Raw genomic sequence first — 23,804 nt, 5'->3', positions numbered from 1 at the left:
AGGGCTAAAACTTCAGATCGTTTCCAGGGAACATGTAACCAAACACGCTGAAAATGTGCCAGAACAGGTGGATTAGCATTCGCATCACCAGGTCTCCAAACTGGAGGAACCTCACGCATCGGATATTGTCGCGCTTTTACTTGTTTCCCTTCAGGGAATTCCTGTCCAAACAACGATTGCTGACAATCCCGATTCCTGAAAGACAGCAGTGTCGCAACTGCTTTCTCAACATCAGAACCCACAATCGTACCTTTTCCAAATTCAAATCGCACTTGACACAACTCTTGCGGACTGGAGTCTACATCATTATCTTCCAATTACTCACATAGAATTTCACACATTTTCTCAAAAACGTACCGCTGTTGTGGCGCTTCCCACTGATGAAAAACATTAACAACAGACTCTACATCATATCTAGAAGGATAAACAATCCATCTACGTGTCATGCGGTCCAGTTCTTCTTTCTCCCTAGAACCAGGTATTTGACTATGTAACTGCTTACGCTGTGGACCAGGGGTCGTAGTAGACGACCCGAAGAGGGGTGATATAAGGCTAGTGACTGCACTAGCTATTCGCTGTCGTGCAGAAGGAGAAGTCGAGGCAAGGAAAACGGGTGCAGATACAGATACAGGGGTAGCAGTAGGTAGGGCACCAAGAGAGGCAGCTGATGTGCTCGGAAAAGTCGCAAGGGGCGCAGAAGTGGTAGGTAGCAAAATCGGCGGCCCTTGGGAAGGCTGTGCTACCGGGACAGGAGCTGGCTGGGGAGGAGCTGGCGGCTGCGGGAAAGCTTGCTGCACATTAGCTGGAGGCTGCACATTGACGGGCTGTGGAGGCGCTGTAGCATTTTGCGCATAAGGGGGTGGCGAACTTAGCAAATGGGACATTAGGGAATCTTTCTCTTTCTCTTTTGACTCATCTTGTTGAAGGGTTGGCAACACTGGGTAACATTTATCAATGACTAGTTTGCGTTGCCTATGCAACTGCTCATCCATTCGGTCCTCTTCATTATCCTTAAACTGCAAAGCTGCTTGCATGATCGACATACCTCTCTCTCTTTTATGTTTCTTTGCTAATTTAATTTCTTTTTGTTTGGCTTCCTTTCGCCATAGGCGGAAGGAATCAAACATTGCCGGCCGGGCTTTCTTCTTGAACAATTTAACTTCTAAATTATCTAGAATCTCTGTGTCGAAACTACCATTTTGGGGCCATTTTAAAACACCATCCTTTCTGGTGTATCGGACCCATACTTCATTATACGTAATGGGGCCCACGCCATGTTTCACATAAAGCTCATAAGTTGGAGTTCCAATTGGAGGAACCGGACACGAATCCTCCAATCGGGAGTCCCTTTTACAACCAAAACAAAACAAATTTCCAAATATACTAGAACCAGGCATCTTTGCTCACTAGTCTAGTTTCAAACTTCAAAGGATTATCGAATACGAAAGTCTCGTGAATACACGAGTCCTCTGGTTTTGGTACTTGCAAGACCCAAATCAAAGCGATCCCGAAGGATACCAAAATCCCGAAGGATACCAAACAAACTGGGAGACGCTCCACTTATACTTAACTGAGGTATCGATGACTTCACCAGAAGACTCTCTCAATTGTTTCGCTCTACCAAATCGTCAAGGGTCCAAAACAGGGCGATTAATCAGGGCAGCAGTCCTTAGTAGCCGTCGGGACGCGGAGAACCTCGCAGAAAAGACTTTCGGACCACGTCGACATGCAGGGGTCGATGAAGTGGCGGCCTTCCTCCAGAATTTCCACACGAAGCTCCTCACGAACCTCTGGCTTGGACCGGTACCACTGAAATCGCCCCGAGTTGGGCGCCAACTGAAGTACCGGGTTTTTAGAACCCAGCGGTGCAGGGGAACACACCCTAAGACTTCGGATTCTTCCTGTTTCAGACCCACAGAAACACAGAGTCTTCTAGGTGAATTCAAAGAACGTCTTTATTGGCTGCAGACCAATCACAGATATCCGAGAAGTACAACACGATGTATGTTCTCAGGAGACTGCTCCCGAACCAAAAAACAGTCTTTGCTTATATACACAAAATTACGCTTTGGGGGTAACACCGCCCCTGTTTCACAAGTGGTCATTCACATATTTTAGTTTCAAAGGAACAGCAGAGTCATAATGACAATCCCACATTTCAGTTCATTAAGCATGCAGTTATTGTACCCTGCAAGGCTCAGAACCCTCATCAGATAACAGCAGACCCCAATAAAACGGGCACGTCCTGCTCGTAAAACAAGCCATAAAGTAGGAAACAGAGTCAGGTGTGAAAACAGCTTAGTCAGGGATCGTGTGCGAACAGGGGCTTTATGATGGGTCGAGCCCTGATGCTAATCACATTAGGCCGCGAGAAAGGAACCGGCCGGACAGGATTGACCTCGGGCAGCGGAGTCGGCTTGCACAGGTCAGAGAGAAGTCACCGAAGGTGTACGTGTCCTTTAAGCCTAGGCATGGCCTTAGTGCGCAGCCTATGTGAGGGCAACCACAAAAATGGCTACTACTGTAAAATGGAACCCATGGATAATATCGTATACACGGTGAATGCGTCAGTGGAACATGATGAAAACACTCATACATACCACGTTGCTCATTTGCGGTTCGCTGATACCAAACTTGGCATGGTGGGACCATGCCATCTACATGGTTCCGATTTTTACAGTACCACAGCTCCAAGACTGATAGCAGCCTAGGGTATATGGGATTAAATTAAATCTAAATTTAATTAACAGATATCTGTGGAAGGGCTTTGTTACAAGGGTAAGATAAGGCTCTAGGGACGGGGAAGACAACAACATATAGTGCGATCTGACTGTTGTTTTTGTCAGTTCGTGTTCCTCACGAGCCAGTCTCGCCTTTCCCATAAAATGTATTTTAATCCAATTAATATCCTCCTTCCTAATAGAAGACGGTAAATTAAATAGATTGGGGCGTCCTAACTGAGCAAAAGTGTGTCTCACGTATTCCAACCACGGGATTTTATTCATGTGATCGAGAGACATAACATCCTGCAGGATGGCATGGTTAAGGGATAATTCATTATTTAACCATGTCTTCAGCCAGCATAATAAGGGTGCCAATCTAAGCTTATCTGCTACATAGTCTAAACCCACTTCCCCGTGGATCGAGAAGGTAGGAGTAGACTGGGGAACAGAGAGAAGATGTCTTAAAAACTTATTTTTCACTCGTTGTAGGGTTTCCTGGGTAACACACCCCCATAATGATGAACCATATGTAGCTATGGAGATACACTTAGCGTTATATATTTTTAAAAGGGCCTCCATGGGCCTTGCCCCCAACCTATTTGCAAACCCCAAAAGTGCCGATGTGGCTCTCGCCATTGAGAGATTCTTTATCTTAATCTGGGTACCCCAGGTACCCCTCACATCGAATGTTACCCCCAGGTAGGGAGAAGATGCAACCCTGGACACTACCTCGCCCTTGCAAGAAAAGGAGATATTTTTTCCCTTGCTACAATGGCGAGTTGCCACCATAGTATGGGACTTGTTAGCATTAATTTTCAGGTCCAGCTGGTCCATAACCACCCCAAATGAGTCCAACAAATGCTGGAGTGCCACCCCGGTACGTGCTAACAGGACTGCATCGTCCGCGTATAGGAGAGCAGGTATTCCTATCTCTCCTACACGCGGCACGTCCCCCTCCACGGCCTCGAGATGTTTACCAAGGCCGTTTATATAGATGGTGAAAAGGAGGGGAGCCAGGATGCAGCCCTGCAGCACTCCTCTCTCCGATTTGAAATGGCTAGTACATCTTCCCTCTTTTGTAACCCTTACTTTTGCAAAACGTTCCTGGTGGAGTGATGCCATGAAGTTCACAAGCGACTTATCAACCCCTAGTTCTAATAGGGCAACCCACAATTTTGACCTATTCACTAAGTCAAATTCTGAGGAGAGGTCCATGAACGCCAAGAACAAGGACCCCTCCTTGGCAACTGTGTATTTGGATATTAACATGTGGAGATTTAAGCACTGGTCCACAGTGCCCCTCTTTTCCCTGAAGCCATATTGCATATTTGAAAGACCTCCCTTCCTCTCGATATTACCTCTAAGTTGATAGAGTAAGACTCTGCCTAAGATCTTAATAGCAGAGCCTAGGAGGGAGATAGGCCTATAGCACCCCGGGTCGTCGCGCTTGCCCTTCTTGAAAATTGGCACGATGACTGATGTGGCCCAGCTGCTAGGAAAGATGTTACTGTTAGCAGCTGTAAAAACATGGCTCAAAACCCCTGCCCAAAGTTTTGGGGAGTGCATATAAAAGTCGCCCGGAACCCCATGCGGCCCAGGGGCTTTATTTTTGAACGTCTCCAAAATTGCTCTCTCCACCTCCGCTGGAGTAAAAACTAATGGAGCACACTATAAGGGCTCCCACCCATTATTGGTGGTGCCCAAATCGCTAGCACCATAGACTCTCCTAAAGTGGTTAAGCCATTTTTCGTCCGAGATAACACAATCCATTGCTTTATTATCCACATCTGAAAAAAAGGATTGATTCACCGTGGCCCAAAACTGAGAGCTATCGCGCAGAACGTCGTTTGACATTAGTTTCTCCCACGCCGTCTGCTTTATAGCTTGCTTTCTCCCCGTAATGGTGGCCTTGTATACCTTTCTTGCTTTAGTGATCTCGGTCCTAACTCTCGGGTTTCTTTTCAGAGCCGTCATTAGCGCCTTATGGGCTTTAGAGCACTTTACATCAAACCACCTATGCTGTTTTTCCACCCCCCCAGGTGCGTTTAGTAGTTAGAGCGTCGGAAACTTGCGCACAGATACCTTCAAATGCCCCCATGACTTCGTGTGCTGGGGCACCCTCCTCCTGACAAATCCCCAAAAGCCCCTCTATTTTAGGGAGTAGATCCTGCATAAAATTTTCGGGCACCACATTCGTCCATTTGAGCCTTCTCCCTTGATCTATGGGGCAAAGGGCTGGTCCCGGAATGCTAAGGTGAGACTTGACGCCCAGCCGTTCACCCCATATGACTACAAGCAAAACAGGGTTGTGGTCACTGTGGATTGATACTATAGCCCCGTAAGACACTACTCTAGGTAGAAAGCCCACGCTCAGAAAGATGTAATCGAGTATAGAGCCAGCGATTGATCCTTTAAAAGTGACAACTCTTGCGCCTTTCTTCGAAGTGCAGGCTTCATACAAATTGTGGTTAGCGAGTAACTCCTCAAGAGCTTCACCCCCTTGGAGTGCTCGAAGTGGGGTATCTGTGGGGCCATAGTGTTCTCTTAATCTACTACCACACACAGATCGCTACATGGGTGAACATTAAAATCGCCTAATAAAACCAACTCACAGTTCGTGTTATTGTTGTTATCAATTATTTGGAGAATGAACACTGTTTAAGGTACTGAGGACACATTTGAGTGTCCATAGTTTTCTCTCCGTGGATATTAATTCAGCATTCAAGATGCTTGAGCCCTGGAATCCTAGAAATTATAATATCGTGTATAATAAAACACATGGACGTACCTTTTGGTCAAATATAAATTTGAAAAATTTGGTGACGCTTGTTAAAAATGCGAGCTCTGGTCCCACACTTGAAAATCCCATTGTTTGGTTAGAGAAATATATGGCTTTATTTAGGTCATGTGGGAGTAAGAAATGAGCTAATGGTACTAACCACTTGGGGGCTACCTCACAGGAGGTAAAAAAGCTAAATCTGGAAATGAATTCCCTAGTAAGGGATCAATTCAAGCAGTCATCATTGATGAGGCAAAGGAAATTATTCATCTAAAGGGGTAACAATGAGATTTCAGGCGTCTGAACGAAGAGGAGTGGAGGATCAAGAATGAATTAAACTGAGAGAGGTTGCGCTTTCCGGTGACTCACGTAAATACTGGACTTTAATAGCCGAATATTGTAACTGTCGAATTAAGGCTGAAGCCATCCTAATAGCTGATGTTGAATGGATCCAATATATATCACAGTTATATGCAGTAAATTCTAGGAGTGGGTTTTTGGAGTCAACCCGTGAGTCTCACTTAGGGGATGTTTATGGCCCTCCTCTGTGTGAGGAGATAGAGTGTTTTATTAAAGGAGCAAGGTATTCTGGGGCAATGGGTCCAGATGATCTAGCTATAGCTATTATTAAACAAGATAGCTCTGCTTGGGCCCATTTTCTCTACCCGGTGTTTCAATATTGTTATGCACATGGGACTATTCTGTCTTCTCGGAAAGGGAGCATAGTGGTACCTTAATACAAGAATGGTCCCAAAACTGTTTTAAGCAGATCGCATTACTGGATGCAATCGGAAAATTGTTTGCTAAGAGTATACTTCTTCACCTTCAGGATTGGGCCTTTGACAATGATCTTGTTCCTGTAGAGCAGGTGGGTTGTTGCAAGCATAGCAGTACCCTAGATAACATTTCTGCCCTGCAAACTTTTATTGAAAAGCATCCAGTAGGCAAGGGTATGGCTGTGTATGCAGCCTTTATAGATTTCTCCACAGCATTCAACAGGTTCGACCCAGGCACGCTGTGGAGGAGGTTGGCCGCAATGGGGATTCCCACGCATTTACTTAGGCTGGTTATCGCATTACACTCTTCCACTTGGACTCGGGTCCTAATGGGAGGGAACCAGGGCCTATCAAGTGAGAGGGAAACCAATAACGGATTGAAGCAAGGATGCTTATTAGCACCTGTCCTTTTTTCTTTCTATATAAATGACTTGCCTAGTAGGGTGGAGGAATGTAAGGAGGATCCACCGGGAAACCAATAACGGATTGAAGCAAGGATGCTTATTAGCACCTGTCCTTTTTTCTTTATATATAAATGACTTGCCTAGTAGGGTGGATGAATGTAAGGAGGATCCACCGAAGCTAGGAATAATGAAACTCTGTTGTCTACTCTACGCGGATGACGTCATCCTGCTAGATTTTACTCCAATAGGTTTACTAAGGCCACTATGCTGATATTTGTTTTAAACACATATTTCCAAGAGCATAATCATGGTCTTTGGGTCCCAGGAATGCAGGGCCAGAAAAGATATGCACTGGTTAGTAGGGATAGATTAGCTAGAGATGCAGTGAGGCTGTACCCATATTTAGATAGACTCTTTAAAAGCAACTGTTCTAGCAGTGATCACATTACCCAGTGCAGAAGCAAGGCAATGTCTCAGGCCTCTGCAATTGGCAGGCTGTATAAATGTTGAGGGCAAAGACATTTTGCCCATGTTTTATCGGTTCACAAGATTAAACTTCCGCCCTCACTGAGTTATGCTTGCGAATCAGTGGATGAACAGCACTGGGATTTTTTTAAAGAAGGTGGATGAGTGAATTTGATGCCAAATTAGTAAACTAAATTGTGCGATGGCTCCAGCGGCCCTTTGGCTTGAACTGGGGCTCCTTTCGACTTATGTCTTTGCTATGGCAGCAAGCCTAAGGTGGGGTAATGCTTTATTGAATAGTGATGCGAGTTCTACACGGACTGCATTAAAACAGGACATTTTGACCTGTTTGAAGGGGAAAAGCGTTGTTTTAGAAATTATGAGAAAGCCTTAGACTTGTTTGAAATTGGGCAAAGTGGAGCATGTCCTCTCCCAAAGCAGGTTATGAAATTTTTAATAAAAAACTATTTATAAAGTTAGTTCCAAAAGAGATATTGTACTGTGTTCAAGGCATTCTAGAAATAAATTAATAGTGCAGAATAGTTTGTGCAGACAATTTCAACCATATACTGGTAGGTGAGCTCACTCCCAAATATACCCACATTTGACACCCAGATCTTTACTCATCCCCTGTTTTTTTTTCTTTACAAACGGTTAAGGCCAAACCTCAAGGAGACGGGCTTGGGCTGAATTGTAACCCATCACCCCCTCTTTCTTCTCCAATACAGAGCCCAAAAGAGCCAAAAACAGGCATAAACCACACAGAGACGGGCTGGAGCAGAACAGTAACCCATCTTCCCTCTCTCTTCCCCAACCCCGAGCCAGACAGGAAAGAAACAGGCGCGAGTAATCAATATGCTCCACTGGAAGTTCTTGAGGCCTGCAATTGACTGGGTAAAGATATAAAGTCCCCACCTGAGAACATGAGCCCTCCTCTCAAACTATGGAAGGAAGTAGAACCAATAGGGGAGGATTTGGAAACATTGAAAATTATTTCCTGGAATGGGTCTTTGTCAGAAACTAGATAACCCAAACTGGATATGGTTAGTGTAGAAATGTGATATATGTTCCAGGAGACCTGGGCTACAGGCAACAACTATATGGGTGGCTACCGCTGATTCTAAAAGACAGCCATCCCTTCTAGAGCTGGCTGAGCGAGAGGAGGTATACCAACCCTAATTGCGAATAAAGTTAGATTTAATGTAATAACATTTCTAAATGAGTCCCCAAAGGTATAAGGGATGGGATTGGATTGTAATTCACTTTTATGACAATAATTTTGGTAGTAACATGGAAATGGGGGTGGGCACACTGGAGAAAGAACTTGCCTCCATCCTTCAGAAACACCACAAATGTCTTAACATATTATGTTTGGGAGATTTTGATGCCGAAAGCTGTAATAAGCTGGGAAAATGTGAATGTGGAGTGACTGATGGGGAGGGAGAGCCTATACCATACTTTTTCCACAATTATTAAAGTAACTCCCTCAATAAACTGCTAATTACCAGGAATTTGGAGATAATAAATACAGTAATACAGGCCTGTTAGTGCATACATTTTGCTCCTTGTCCAATGGTTCTACAATCGATTATATGGTTGCCTCCGAAGCTTTCCCTGGGCAATTTACCCACGTTTAATCTAAATTCTCAGCTTTTAGTGACCATGCAGCCACTGAATGCTAAATGAAATGGACAAATGGATATAAGCACCCAGTTACCAAAGTACCAGAGCCATTGATGGCAGGGAGGAATTGTATCGTGTTGAATTGAGAAAAGATTGACACGGTGAAATTTGCCCTAAGTCTCATTGCTAAAAAGTAGATGGAGATACTGGTCTGCCTAGACCTAAACTCGGATATGTGAGATATAATGTCAGCCTTTAAAGGGATTTTGGGAGAAATTAAAAATAATCTGCTTTGCTCGGAGCTCCCCAACAGATCTGAAACTGTACGCTCATTTGACAGGGCATGTTCAAAGGCATTAAAAAATCTACATGCAGCCCTCAGGAATATCCCCAAAGATAGTGATTTAGTGAGGAACCTGCGATACCAATACAAAGAAGCCCGGAGATCTAGACTAAGAGGCCTGAATGAGGCGGCATTGAATAAACTATGTTAGGCAGTAGTGTCAAAAAATAGCAAGGATTTTTTAAACACAATCAACCCACCATTCCTTAAAGATGAAAGTGACCCTAATGTAGAATTACATGTTAGTGAGGAGGCATGGGTGGCCCATTTTGTCCAAATAATTTTTGGATCGTCTGATGAGGGCACGATTCCCCTACTAAGTACTTCACAGGATGACAAAAACAGGCAATATGGTCTTTGATTTGGCAGAAGTGAGATACATGCTAGAGCAGTGCAGCACCAGAAAGGCCCCAGGACGGGATGGGGTTCCCATATACTTCTTCTTGGATAATCAAGTTCTTTGGGCTCCAATATTGACTAATGTTCTGAATGACATAGCTAAAATGGGCCCACCACCCTCTAGGAAAAAGTCAGTAATAATCCCCATCTACAAAAAAAGGGACAAGGCCCTTCCCCAAAATTATAGATGAATTTCCTTATTGAATGGAACAGCAAAATTGATAGGCAGTCCACTACTGAATAGATTGGAGGACTTGGCCTGACCAAGGAATATACTAATACCTTCACAGTACAGCTTCAAAAATGGGAAAGGGACACAGGATCAATGTTTCAATTTGAGTCTGATTATTTCAAAATATACAGCGGCCAAGAATGGTTTAGTTTACATGTCTTTCATGGACTTATCAGCTGCTTTCGACTGTGTCTCTCACTCCAGGTTGTGAACAGTTATGGAAGGTATGGGAATAGACAATACTATAACGACCTTTATACGTCAGATGTATTCTCAAGCGATGGCCTGTGTTTGTTATGGCATGGATGGGGAATGTACGAAACAATTCTGTATCCAGCGTGGTGTCAGGCAGGGGTGCTTACTTGCCCCCTTCTTATTCTCACTTTACACTAATGGTGTGGAAGAAGATTTGTCTGAGTTTACAAAAGATGTGCCCTTAGTAAACTCAACCCCTGTCCTGATACTCCTCCATGCAGAAGATGCAGTGACAACAGTCCGTACAGGAATACCACTGCAGAAACTCATAGTGGAGTACACAAAATGTATGAAAAATGTAGATCTTCAGGTAAACAAATCGAAATCTTTCATACTAGTGGCAGGGGCAAGATTAAAGAAACCACCAATATTTAATATAGAGGGGAACAGGATGGAGGCGGTAGACACCTTTTCATACCTAAGGGTTTTATTTGATAGAAAGAATACATGGACCCATATGGTAGCCAATAGAGTGCTCCAATTGGAAAAAATTATTATGGGATCTATAGGTTCACCAAAATGTTAGGATCCAAACCGATAGAGGCAATAAAAAAGGTGTATCTGGCCCAATCCATCCTTGTTGCCACATATGGGGTTGGTGAATGGGGTATGGTGGATAAAGCTTCCCTTAAAAAAACTGAGAATGTTTTTTTTCAAGAGGCTAGTAGCCCTCCCCTGAAGCTGCTCTAACTATAGCTGTTACACCGAGCTGGACTCGGCATATATCACAGATAATATTTGCATAACACCGATCTTGCTGTATCATTCGGTTCAGAGAAAGGAGACAGTCAATTTAACCCAGAATATCTTGAAGGATTGCCTGAAACTTGACCAGGTACACAAGATCACACGGTTACAATATGCTAGGAGTATTTTGAGGTCCATGGAACTGCAGGAGCTATTCGAGAACCCACCTAGGTGTTCGACAATATCTAAGGCGAAAATAAAGGGAATCTTCTTTTCTAAGATGGCAAGAGAAAGAATGGAGTCCAACCGTAACAAACTTACGGTGAGGCTATATCAGAGGGCACCTACAATAACAGACATACCCTCCTATTTAAATTTTGTGACAAATTCTCAACACCGATACATACTGGTAAGTTTCGATTAAATTACATCCCGCTGATGTTAGGTCACCCCTCTGATACTCACACTATAGAAGATCTTCCCACCTGCCCTTGTGATGGTACATCCCCCAAACAGATTTACACTTTATATATTTTTATAATGCGCAAAGGAAAAGATACAGTCTCCCACTTATTCGCAAATATAATTTTAGATAATGTCGTCCGGCTCTTGATATGATGCAAATGTTGTCTGACCCTTTAACATGTCATTGTCATTTTTATGGTCCTCTGAGGAGTAGGAAATCTCAACTATATGACTTGAAGATTGAATGGGTCATATATTGATTGGTAACTTTGTCGATATCTGCTCTTGATTCCCTATTTTATATTTTCTATGAAAGCTGTTTTATGGAAGATTTTTTTTTAACTGAACTTCTAGCTTTATATTATTATATTTTTTTGTGCTCTCTTTTCACAATGAATTGTAGATATGTATTTAATTTGTCTTTTTATGCTATTTAATTATAGCAAAATAAAGAAAATTGATTGATTGAAGAGACGGTTCTCATGTCACTGAACAGAGGGGTTTGGCTGCTGAACTACCATATCTAAAGCTGAATCAGCAGCTGTTTTATTGTATATTGCCTATTCTCTCTTCTTACCTTGTCTTATTGGTTTATTGGTAATTCCTTAAGTGATGGATGCGTCTTGAAAAGCACCTTAGTGTCACCTTTTCCTCCCCTTTCATATTTTTCATGTTTTCTTGCCTCCTTGTCCCTGCCCTTTTTTTGTGAAGTCTTCCATGTTATCATGTGCCCATCTGCCTTCCACCAAAGCAATGAAGATATTCTCAGTTGGGATTGTTGGTGTTGTGTGTCTCAAGGATTAAGTCTATAATGGTGATTTGCGATAGGGTTGCTTCGTTGTTGTGGTCAGACACCGGAGTAACACTGTGCCTTCTGATTTCTAATTCCACCATCAAATAGGGTAATAAAATGAGACGTGCTGGATGAGATATCATGTACTTTGGTCAAGTGTAGGTCACTCTGCAAACATCAGTGCAAATGACATCATCATTAAGTAGACTTACAATGGAAAATTCGAGCACTCACAGAAAATGGGCTTTCGGACTGCTGTCTCTGCCTTTGCTAGTGCCATTACATATGGTTACATAATCTTATGCTATAACAGAGCAGAAGATGGCGGGTCATTTTCCTGTGGGAATCACTATTCACTGAGTAGTTGGTATGCCACTGCAGTATGGCTCCTGCCCTTTCATGAATTCTTCTATTGGTCTACCAGCCCAGAAACATTCTCTAATAACATCATTGAGGTGATTAGCCAGGTATCCATCTGCTATAAACAATTGATCGTGCTAGGGGTTTTCTCTTTGCACACAGATGACCCAAGCAAACTGTACAGAGTTGAAGTGGAAGAGCTTCTGCTGCTCATTAACTAGGGTCCCAAAGTATCCCTGCACAGCATCCATTTGAAACTATCAGTCTAACAATCCATCATATAGTGCTTTATCTACTTAACTCCACCCTCATCTATGGGGTGTTCCCAAAGGCTGGATGAATGTGGAAGTGTGTCTACTGTTAATAAATACTCTAGCCATGGATCACGTGGTCAGCTACTTCCCTATGATGCTTCTCCCTGTCTTAGGAAAGGTCTTAGAGAAAATTGCAGCCAGATGACTCTCCTCCGTTTTGGAGAATTCAGAGACTCTTGACCAGAGGCATCTTGTTCCGTCCCAGCGGAGGCATAGAGACAGCCTTGATCCTGGTAAAAGAGGATTCCTGCTCAGGGGCATCATGGAAGAGGAAACCTCTTTATTGCCTTCGACATAGTGGACCAAAGCCATCATACTGCAATGTTTAGAGGAAGAGGGATACAGAAATATAATGAGATGCGTGCCATTTGTGAGAAGTTGGCCTGGTATATGCTGTCCACTAATTATAGTGGGCACCTTGCACCAGTCCAAACAACCCCTTATTGATAATAGGTTAAAGACAACCTTTATTGAAAGCTATCCTAGTGGTAGCTATGGAGAGCAGCCTTCAGGCTAAGTCTTGAAGGAATGTAAAGCAGCTTGTTTTACTAGTCTAAAATCTCTTGAATGACCAAATGAAAGGGAACCACACCAGGTATATATATATATAATATGTATATATTTACCCTACTAGTCTCTTTTTGAGGCTAGAGGTCCAAACACATAAGTTACACTTCAAATTTTACAGTAAAATAGCAACAATACACGTCAGGCCCTAGGGGCGAGCCAAACCATATACTAAAATAGTGGTAGAAGAACCACGACCGTGTGCAGTGTGAGAACACAGCCGCGAGCTCCCAATAGCTTCTATGGGGAAAGTCGCGGTTAGATTTTTAAAGATTAGGGACACTTAGAGATGAGCTAGGACCAAACCCTGTGTCGGGTGATTTCAGGTGAAGAAGGTGAAGCTTGACTCTTCAGCTTGACTCTTCAGCCACGAGGACCAGGAGGCGTTGAAGACAACCAGGAGTTGGATTCGAGCTGTCCCACAAAGGATGTCAAGTGCTGCAGCGTAGGTGCCCAGATTGGACACAACAAGCCTTGGCAACAGCAACCCACGCAGAAAGGAGAAAGATGCTTCGGTGCAGACCAGCAAGGTCTGAGGGACACACCACGCGGTGGGGAGTCAGGGCACGTCTGGAGCAACCAGGGAAGCCCAAGGAAAATCAGAGTTGCCTTCACAGGGATCCATCAGTCGACGGACCAGGGATCGCAAAGGAGCCTCAAGCTGAAATACAAGAAGTGGGCTCACGGAACACCCGTGGAGTGTAGGCCCACAATCTTCAGTGCAAAAGGTGCTGGGGGCTGGGGCTACACTAAACACAAAGCACAACTTCAAGAGATGTCGAGAAGTCAATGCACTTGCAAATGTGCACGATGACCAGGAGTTCCGGTCCCACGTTACTCACGAGGGCTGCGGGTCTCAGCTGTGCTGGGGACTCGGGTCAGCCTCTGAGAAGTCTGGAAATCCTCTTTCTGGGCTGCAGATACTTCGGAGTCTGTCGGGAGCTTCGGAGATGCAGACCGGCAATTGCTTTGTTGGTGCCTGCCAAGCATGGGAGTCACTCCTTGACCCCAAAGGAGATTTCTTCAGTCCTCTAATCTTGAGTAGAGCGTCAAAGTTCCAGGATTCAGTTGCAGAGTTTCGTCCAGGGATATCTAAAATCCTGTTGCCAGGGGTTCCTTCCTTATACTAAAGGAAGGGGTTGGACTAAATCTGAGGACCCACCTATGGGAGGGTTTGGAAAGAGGTTGTGGCTACACCCATTTCCTTTGTCCAGTTTCGCGCCAGAGCAGGGGCTGGAAGCCCCTGAACCGGTTTGAGCTGGACTATGCACAGGGACACCAAATGTGCCCCCAGTGCAGGACTTCAAAACACTCTGAGAGTGCTCCCACCAAGCCCCAATACACATCAACCTGTCTGGGAGGTGGTTACACCTCCCTGTAACAGGAAACCTATTGTCCAGGCCTCCCCTGCCAGAGTTACGGTCAGCAGCAGGAGGCCAGACTCGTGTCTGTGGCTGCAGCATCCATTTTGTGATGCCAGGGCTCTATTAAGTTGGTACTGGGTATACCGGTGCTGTCATGTCTCCTCCTCTAGAAGGTCGATCATACCAGTTACTGGTGTGGGGGTATGATTCCAAGGTGTTTGCCACCAAACATAACATGTTTCCGTGCAGCCAGTCCAAAGTTAGCATTAACTGTTTAGTTATAATGCACTTAAGAGTATATGGTCAGGCTGCACTACTGACAACTCTGGAGGATGGATTCCGAAGGCTGCAGGGGGGCTCAGCTCATGCCTGGGCACCCTCTCACATATAACCAAGCACCCTGCCTTCAGAATTGATAAGGCCTGCCATTGGGGTGACTGATAGGTTTCTATGTGCAGTGATAGGTGAGCTATAGTGAACCTATATCTCTGTAAGGGGTACATGCACCACCTTACCCAGGCTGCAGTAGCGGACCTGTGGTGTCATTTTGCAGGGCTTTCCAGGGGTGGCATAATACATGCTGCAGCCCCTGGTAGGCCTCTGGGGTACCTATGCCCTGGGTACATAGTATACCATGTACTAGGGACTTATAAGGGCACCTCAGAATCCAATCTGTGGTGTACCTAGGGTACATGGAATCAATTTAGAGAAGAAGCATCTAGGCTGGGGTCCTGAATAGCAGGGCGAAGGTCGAAAAACAGTGAAACATCAGCAAAAATTGGGGGTAACCATAAGAGGCAGATCCTACTCTCCTACACCATTCTAATATGTAATTCCACTGAAGCTACACAGGTAGGAATGCAACAATCCAGGCTTCAATCCATTCACTACAACAACTTGTCATGTCCTCGGTATTCCATCCTGGCATGTAGATAGAGTTGCTTCTATTAATACACGGGGTTTCATGTGTAGGTAATTTTGAATATTTGTCATGTTTCATCTGCTCATAACGTTCACTCCATGGCTTCTATGGCCCATGACAATGCAATCCTTGGATGAAGACCAGGTCGGCTCAACAAAAAGAGCCTTAGAGGCAAGACTCAGGTGAAGCTTGATGTATTATCAGACTCCCCACTTGGTATTTGTGGTACATGCCTAGGGGTCCTGAGTTGAGAGGCACCTGATTGTGCACATTCCTGAATGACAACACAGAAAACATTGGTCGAAGGTGTCACACCTTACACACCTTTGCACCACTTATCAGCCATATTTCTAAATGTGTCTGCAGCAGGCTGAGGCAGGTTTATTTTTCCTAATGTTTGCAAACATCTGTGCCTCTATATGTATCCTTCTGCAATTCACTCTAGTTTTATAGCATGGCTCTTGGAGCAGATAAAACACAAGTCCTTACACAATCTTGACGTCATCTAGCAATGTGCAGCTCCGTGCAAAGATAGGAGCATTTAGCTGCAACTACACTGATGATAAACAGACACCTGTCTCCAAACCTGAAGCTTGGAGTCAGTGACTGTAAATCACAGACTGCCTTTGCAAGATTAGGTCTGGCTATGTGATGGGGCTGCTACCAGTGTGTCATAAAAGGCACATAAATTGCTACAGCCTAATTGGGAGGGCATCACGTGGCATTCACCTGTCAACCAGTCCTGCAGCATCCAGTTACCTTTGATATCTCCGCACGTCAGCCGGGGCCATCAGGAAGACAAAGAAATGGTTGGTTACTAGATCACACTTGCATGTCTCCCTATGCCCTGCTAATTTCTGCTTCGGCATTTCTGCTCAGACATGCGTCTTCACTGGGTATCCATTCAGAAGCACAAAGCATCCTTGTTATGGGAAAATTGGAAAAGTCTCAATATGCTTTGTCATGACAGCTAAAAAGCAAATCTGTGCTGAAACTCACACTCTTGATGGGGGCTGAGTGACAGGTCTGCTCCAACCCTAATGACTTCAATCATCTTGTGCAGTGTTCACATTCAACACTGATATTATAGGCTCAAGCATTCCAGCGGGTGTTAGATAAAAAGCAAGGACTAGATAAAAGTGTCTGACAGGACAGGGGCGTCCTGGTGAAAGCTTTGATGCGTGAATTCACAAACCCAGTGCCCCTTAGAACACCGTTAACCAGTACTGGCGTTACATGTATGGAATTGCAGGCCGTTTCCATGTATGTAAAAAGCTTAACTACAGGTTTGAGAATGCAAACTTCTTTTAGATAATGTTTCTGCACTGGCCGAAGGAAACCGCAGAAGATTTTATTTTTCATATGATCACACTGTAATTTGCAACTTCCCTTGATTCCTGTAAAGAATTTTGGGAATTTTCTAAAGTTCTGCACCGAAGAAACAAATTTTTGGAGGTAGCATTTGGATTGGTGTGAAGGATAATTCAGATATCTTTGGCTAGAATATCTGAAAGGAAGGCCAGTAAACCTGGGGCTTCAGGCATGTTCATGAATGTTTTTGCTGCTGAAAGGTTTGAAGTGCTTCGGTATGTATGGTGAACCATCTTTCAGAATAATGACTCTGAAACATCAGAAATGCCGTGGCTGTAGGCAGAGATCTTTTAAGGTATGGGCAAAGTGGGCAAGGGTTTGGGGTCCACACCTTGCACAGGCCCCTGGTAAAGTGAACTTTCTCTCTATTTGATCTCTGCCCATTCTTTTTCTAGATCTAAACCGCTCTTCCTCTCCGACTACCGCTACCTATCTCGTCCGTCTCTCTACCCAGCATCACCTTAAGGATTTCTTGGCTTCCAGGCAAAACGTATTTTATCTGTTTTTGGAAACCTGTTCAAGTTTAGCATAAAGTTTAGCATATAATTTAGTATTGTTTGGCATCATGCAGGTTTGAAATAGCAGGAAATGGGTAATAAAATAACATTTATTCCTGACAGGGGCCCGGAAAATATGTCTTGCTTGGGCCCCAAAAATCCTTAAAATGACACTGTTGGAGTCAATTTAAAGTCGGTGACATCCAACACTGAATGCTGGCGGGGCTTTCGAGAAACCACTATGCAGGTATAACGTAGACAGAAAGGGCAGTTAATGCTGGGGAAAAGTCTTTCAGTGGAAATGGATCTGAGTAAAGAACAGTAGTGTCTCAGCTTTGCGAATGTGAATTTCTTCTGGTTCTCTTACTCATCTGACAGTTCATTGCAGTTCCCCTACATTTCTATTTTACCCACACGCCCTTTGGAAAGTGACACTTTTCAACTGCCACACCATATATATGACTATGGAAAATATATAATGTTGCAGGTTTACAACTGTGTAGGCGCAGGCCTCCCACGCGGATGCTGACGTACACATCGGTGTAAGTACACTCACGGCCTTTCCTAACTTCTGGTAATCCGGCCATTAATGTAAAATATATAAAAACGACCTAATGACCGCACTTGCCCATCAATCTATACAAGAACGGAGAAAGGCGCCTACAGAAGATCTCATGTGTAAAACGTTGTGGCTAAATTTTGCGATTTTTATCAAAAGACTGTTATAAATGGTTTATAAAGATAACCTGTAGAATTAGAGAGTATAAAACAGAGCACCAAGTTGTGTTTTCAAAACTTCTTTTCTCAAAGTAACAAAGTAATACATTGTTTTTTAAATATATAGAATGAAGCAACAACATTTGCAGAACAGGAGTCATGGAGAAATGCCTTTTCTTTCCTCTGAAGGTGAAGCATGAATGTGAGCCGTGGGCGACTGCATTATTTTAAACAATGTGATCTCCAGTAAATTGTTCACATCAGGAGTGATCTCAGAGAGTCCTCCATCTCCCAGAGGATGGACGAGCATCAGCTGCAGATGAGTCAACCAGTCTTTCAGATGTGTGATTAAATCAAATGAATGACACCCTCTGGAGCTGCCTCGCTGCTATTATAACATGTTTCCCAGTTCCTCCACATACATAATTTAAGTAAATAGCTCGGCCACTGGAAGCTGCCAATTATTTTTGGGACTATTTAAACTCGGCTATTCCCAAAGAATGACTAATGCTCTCAGAACGCGTTGTGAGTCAATCAGGAGGCGCGCTGCATTGGGGCAGAGGGGCCAACGCCGCCATTACCATTTGAAAAGGATTGATTTGACAAGCAAACTAAGATGAGCTAAACGCAGGCGGAAGAAGCGGGTAGTAGTGTTCGGGATTGATTGCGGTGGTCTGCCCGCGCACTTATTAACTTTGTATGCATGACGTGTGAACATAGCATTGCTATTCAGTCGCTGCTTCTTGCAGCTAATGGAACCAGAATAATAAATTAAGCTGGAAAGGTTCAATATGCTCCATTTGTTTGTCTATCAGCCTGTCTATACAGACCTCTAGTTATCTATAGGTGTTGTTATTGGTATGTGTCTTGTCTCGATTATTTTCAAAAACCTACTAGAATGGACTGCTACATGAATGAATGTAGAGTACAAAGTACTTTTACATTCAGGATGAACGGCCCTCACCCACCTAGTAGGTTGCATGCTTCATCCTCCTCCGGCCCCTCCTAGGACAGATCTTGAAGACCAAGGTGTGAGTTACAACCCACTTTATAGCTCTTGAGGGCTGCAGCAGCCGATTATATACCTGGGTATGAGGGCAATAGTGCAGAGGGAAACGCAAAAGGTAAAACTATGTCATGGTTAGACGGTCTACATTTATCAAGATAGGGATAAGACTAAATTAACTTGGGGATCAATTGGACACACTTGAGGAGGTTGTGACCAGACCTTTATTGCCAGAGTTGGCCTGATCGTTTGTGGAGTCCCAACTCATGCAAGCATTGATGCTTGGTCTAATTTGGTGTAAGCTGTATCTATCTATCTATCTATCTATCTATCTATCTATCTATCTATCTATCTATCTATCTATCTATCTATCTATCTATCTATCTATCTATCTATCTATCTATCTATCTATCTATCTATCTATCTATCTATCTATCTATCTATCTATCTATCTACCTGCTTGCTTGCCATTCAATCAAAAATTTGTTTAACTTTTATGAAGAACACCCTCTCCATTTTTGTGAAAAATAAATTAATAACACAGGTAAATTCTATTTTTTTTTAGGCACTGACTTATGAATTTGTAACTTTCATTGTTTTTTAAACGCGAATCTTAGTTCAAAATGTTACAATATGATTTTAGATAATGCACTCTAACTAAGTCTTGGGCCCCCAGTAAATAATAGTAGCAATAATAGTAGTATTAGAGGACCTGACGACTATTTCAATAATAACAAAATATATATCACAGAGCTCCTCTTCCCATTTGCGAAAGGATAAGGTTTGAGCCTGTCCGGGGGTAAAATCACCGGACGTGAGGTTGAGAATGCAGAATGACACACAGTGTGCTGTAGGTGAGAGTTCTACATAAAAAAACAAGGGATTCTTCCCCGTTTGAACTGAAAAAACAAAAAATGGGAGGGCTGATGTACTTTCGGAGGTACCTTTCTTATTTATCTGAATCTATGATTAGTCTTGGTAAGATGAGATGACCCTCCAAAAAACATCTCACTCCCGCTTCTTTTTATATGTAATATCTAATGCACATGGGGGATGGTGGGGCAAGCAAATGGATGTCCAGAGTGGCCTGATACTTGAGGAAAAGATTTGAATCTTACTCAGTTGGATCACAAGTTTCTCTGAAAACCAAAGGCCTTTTAAAAAACATACCCGGAAATGTTATGTTACAAAGCAAAGCTAAACATCATTACATTAGCGTAACAGTCACTATGTCAATGTGAGAAAATTATAGGCAATAATGTCCATCGAGTTTTGGTATTTTCTTGGATGCCTCCCAAAGTCCAATATATTTGTTCTCCTAAATTAAAAACCTTTAATGGTTGACATTTTGTTGTCTACTTCTCATTATATAAACAACCTCAAATCCCTACTAGAAACGTTTACCCATTTACTAAATTTTACCATTTCATACAAATTTTGACAACATATTGTATACATTCTAGGGCCCAAAATGAACTATATAAAGCAAGGGGTGGCCGGCACGAAAAAACATAAGATACTACAGTAGGACCTAAAACGAGAGGACAAAAAGCAACAAAATATTGGCAGGTCTTATTGAGTATATACTCAATGTAACGGTCTACGTTTCCAGCTAGAACAGTGAGCTGTTCATGACTAGGAGGTCAACCTTTAAAGTGGAGAAGTTTACAGTTTTGTTCACAAGCTTACTTTTGTATGGTAGACATTCGTTTTGTATTTATTTGTGGACGTTAAGTCAGGTTTTAATGATTTTCATGGAACATTTGTCTATTATCAGCCTTTGCATTCAAAAAGATATACCATCTATGGAGATGGGGTATCTGCTCAGTAAGAAGAAGCAGGATTGGAATGTAACTGTCATAATCTTTGCATTTTATGCTTATGTACACCCTATTACTTTCCATATATTCATAAATCCATTTATTTGAGTTCACAATTTTCATTTTTAAATCCATGATTCCGGTGATGGCCGGTGTAAGTAAGAGCGGTGGGCTGTGAGGTGGGGGGGAGTCGACAGACGATGATGAGGGAAAATAACATTTAAATAAAAGAAAACCATTTACCTTGCACACGCCGCATTGCCGACTTGGGCATGCGGCGAGCGCAAGATAAGTGTTTTTCTATTTATTAAATTTTATTTTCCCTTGTCGTGGTTTGTTAACTCACCCTCCCAACCCGCCCCACTGGTCCTACCTGCCCCGGCCATCACTTTGTGATTGATTTAGTATTGCTTGCAAATGTGCATCGTATAACATTTTCTTTATAACTCGTTTGAAGGCACATCAATAATTCATGTATATGTTAAAAAGCAAAGCTGAACATCATTACATTAGCGTAACAGTAACTATGTCAATGTGAGAAAATCATAAGCAATAATGTCCATCGAGTTTTGTTATTTTCTTGGATATGCATATATATATATATATATATATATATATATATATATATATATATATATATATATATATATGTGTGTGTTATATATATATATATATATTTCATTAATCTCGCGCTGCCAGAATGCAAGGAGAGTTGCACTCAGGATTTCGATTCAGGAGTTGTTAGTATTTATTGACTTGACGCGTTTCGACAGCACGGTCTTTGTCAAAAAGCCATACAAAGACCCGGAAGTGGCAGTGACCATTTAAGCATTTCCTGGGTTACAATGAACATAGAAGCACTGTGCAAACTGATCGTCTGTCTACAAATTTAGAAGACAGACTTAAAAACTTTATCAATTCATTTGTAAAATATCAATTCATGAAAGGAGACAAGTAATCAATTCATTTGCAGAATGACAGTACACGAAAAAGAAAAAATAATCAATTCGCAACAATGCAACAGTGATTAAAGATTTCATAATGAAAAACAGTGAAAGCGCAAGCCGGTATGCCTTGTGGCGAATAACGCTGGTGTTGTACCTGCCTGTGCTAGAATAGGGCGAGGCATGTTTGTGCACCAGAGCCACAAAGGAAAGTGATAATCCTAGTAAAGTGCTAATGAGAATGTGGGCTAGTGCCTGAGTCTGTGTACTCCATATTGAAACCAAAGATTCGCTTGAAAACGTAGGACACTGGGTTAAGCCCACTATGGGTCCAATCACAAAAACAAAGTTAACAGTATTTTCAGAAAAGGCAGTGAGGTGGAAAAAGGTGGAATACTATGTGCAGGGGGGGTAGATCTGTGCATATCCGCAGACCAGCCGCTCTGTTCAATTGGTCAAATGGGGTACTGAGAGGAGTGTGGACAAAGGTATTAGGAGGTGACGCTTAGACATACCAAGAACAAAGCTGAGTACAGTTTTGTTATCAAACAAGGCATGTGAGATCATGATGTAAAAAGAACAAATAACAGATTTGACAGTGCAAACATGATAAATGATTCTTATTCCCTAGCCTAAATGAACATGGAGGTCCTCCTCATGGTTGAGGCCTCCTGGGGTCTTGCTTTGTAGTCTCACAATGTATTCAGATTCCAGGCGTCGCAGATGACGTTCCCGATCCCCTCCTCTCGATGATGCAGGGACGCTGTCAATGCCAAAGTACGTTATTTTAGAACTAATATCTTTGACATTTGGAAGCATGAGTTCACAATGTTTCGCTATGGCGTAGGACATATCACCATTCCTAATGGCGCGCAAATGCTCAAGGACGCGCTTCTTCACCGAGAAGATTGTACTTCCACCATAGCATAAGCCACAAATACAGGTTAAAACATAAACAACAAAGTCAGTATTGCAATTGATGAAGTTGTAAATCTCCACAATTTTTCCATTTGGCTGATTAAAGGTTTTCACATTAGGCTTTACATCTCCCGCACTTGTGGAAACCAGGGAGTTCCCTCAACCAGGTACCCCGTGACTTATTCTTGACGGCTAAGTGGCTGTGTACTAACATGTCCTTTAAGGACTGGCATTTCATGTAGGTGATATGTGGTGATGGGCTAACCAGTTTGCCTATTACGACATCGTTCTTAACTATGTGCCAGTGTTAGCGTACTATCTTGTGAACTTCCTGTGATGCATGGTTAAAAGTGGTGATGAGTCTTACTTCCTGTTTCCCACTGTTCTTCTCTTTTGGAATGAGTAAACTGTTCCTATTCTTAGTAGCAGCTTTCTCCGTGGCTATTCTGATGTTCCTCCCAGTGTAGCCCCTACTCCTGAAACGACCCCGCATGTTTTTGGCTTCTTTTTCATAGGAATCAGGGGACCTGCAGTTGCGTTTTGCTCTTAAGAGCTCCCCGTAGGGGATACTCCTCTTCAGCCCGGTTGGATGATGGCTGTGTGCGTGTAAAATACTGTTGCGAGATGTCGACTTTCTATACAGGCTAGTGTGTAGTATCCCATGTTTGACCTCCACCAGAGTATCCAAAAATTAGATGGTGGAAGGGTCGGTTCTACTGGTAAATTTTAGATTTAGGTTATTGGCCGCGAGCCCCTGAATAAAGTTATCCAGGGCCTCCTGTGGACCATCCCATATCAGAAAAATATTGTCTATGTAGCGGGTCCACAGGATGACATTGTTCATGTGAGTGTTGTTGCCATCATGCCACAGATGCTCCGACTCCCATCACCCCATAAACAAACAGGCATAGGACGGAGCGAAGCAACTTCCCATGGCAGTACCAGTATACTGTTCATACCACTCATCCTCAAATAGAAAACAATTATTGTGTAGGCAAAAATGCAACATCCGCATTAGCAACATGGTGCGGTCATACATTGTCAGAGGCCTATCTCTAAG

This window comes from Triturus cristatus, chromosome 2_1 (genome assembly GCF_964204655.1).
Source record: "Triturus cristatus chromosome 2_1, aTriCri1.1, whole genome shotgun sequence".
NCBI classification, from domain to species: Eukaryota; Metazoa; Chordata; class Amphibia; order Caudata; family Salamandridae; genus Triturus; species Triturus cristatus.
The sequence above is the reverse complement of the archived record's forward strand: the minus strand, read 5'-3'. Positions refer to the sequence as shown.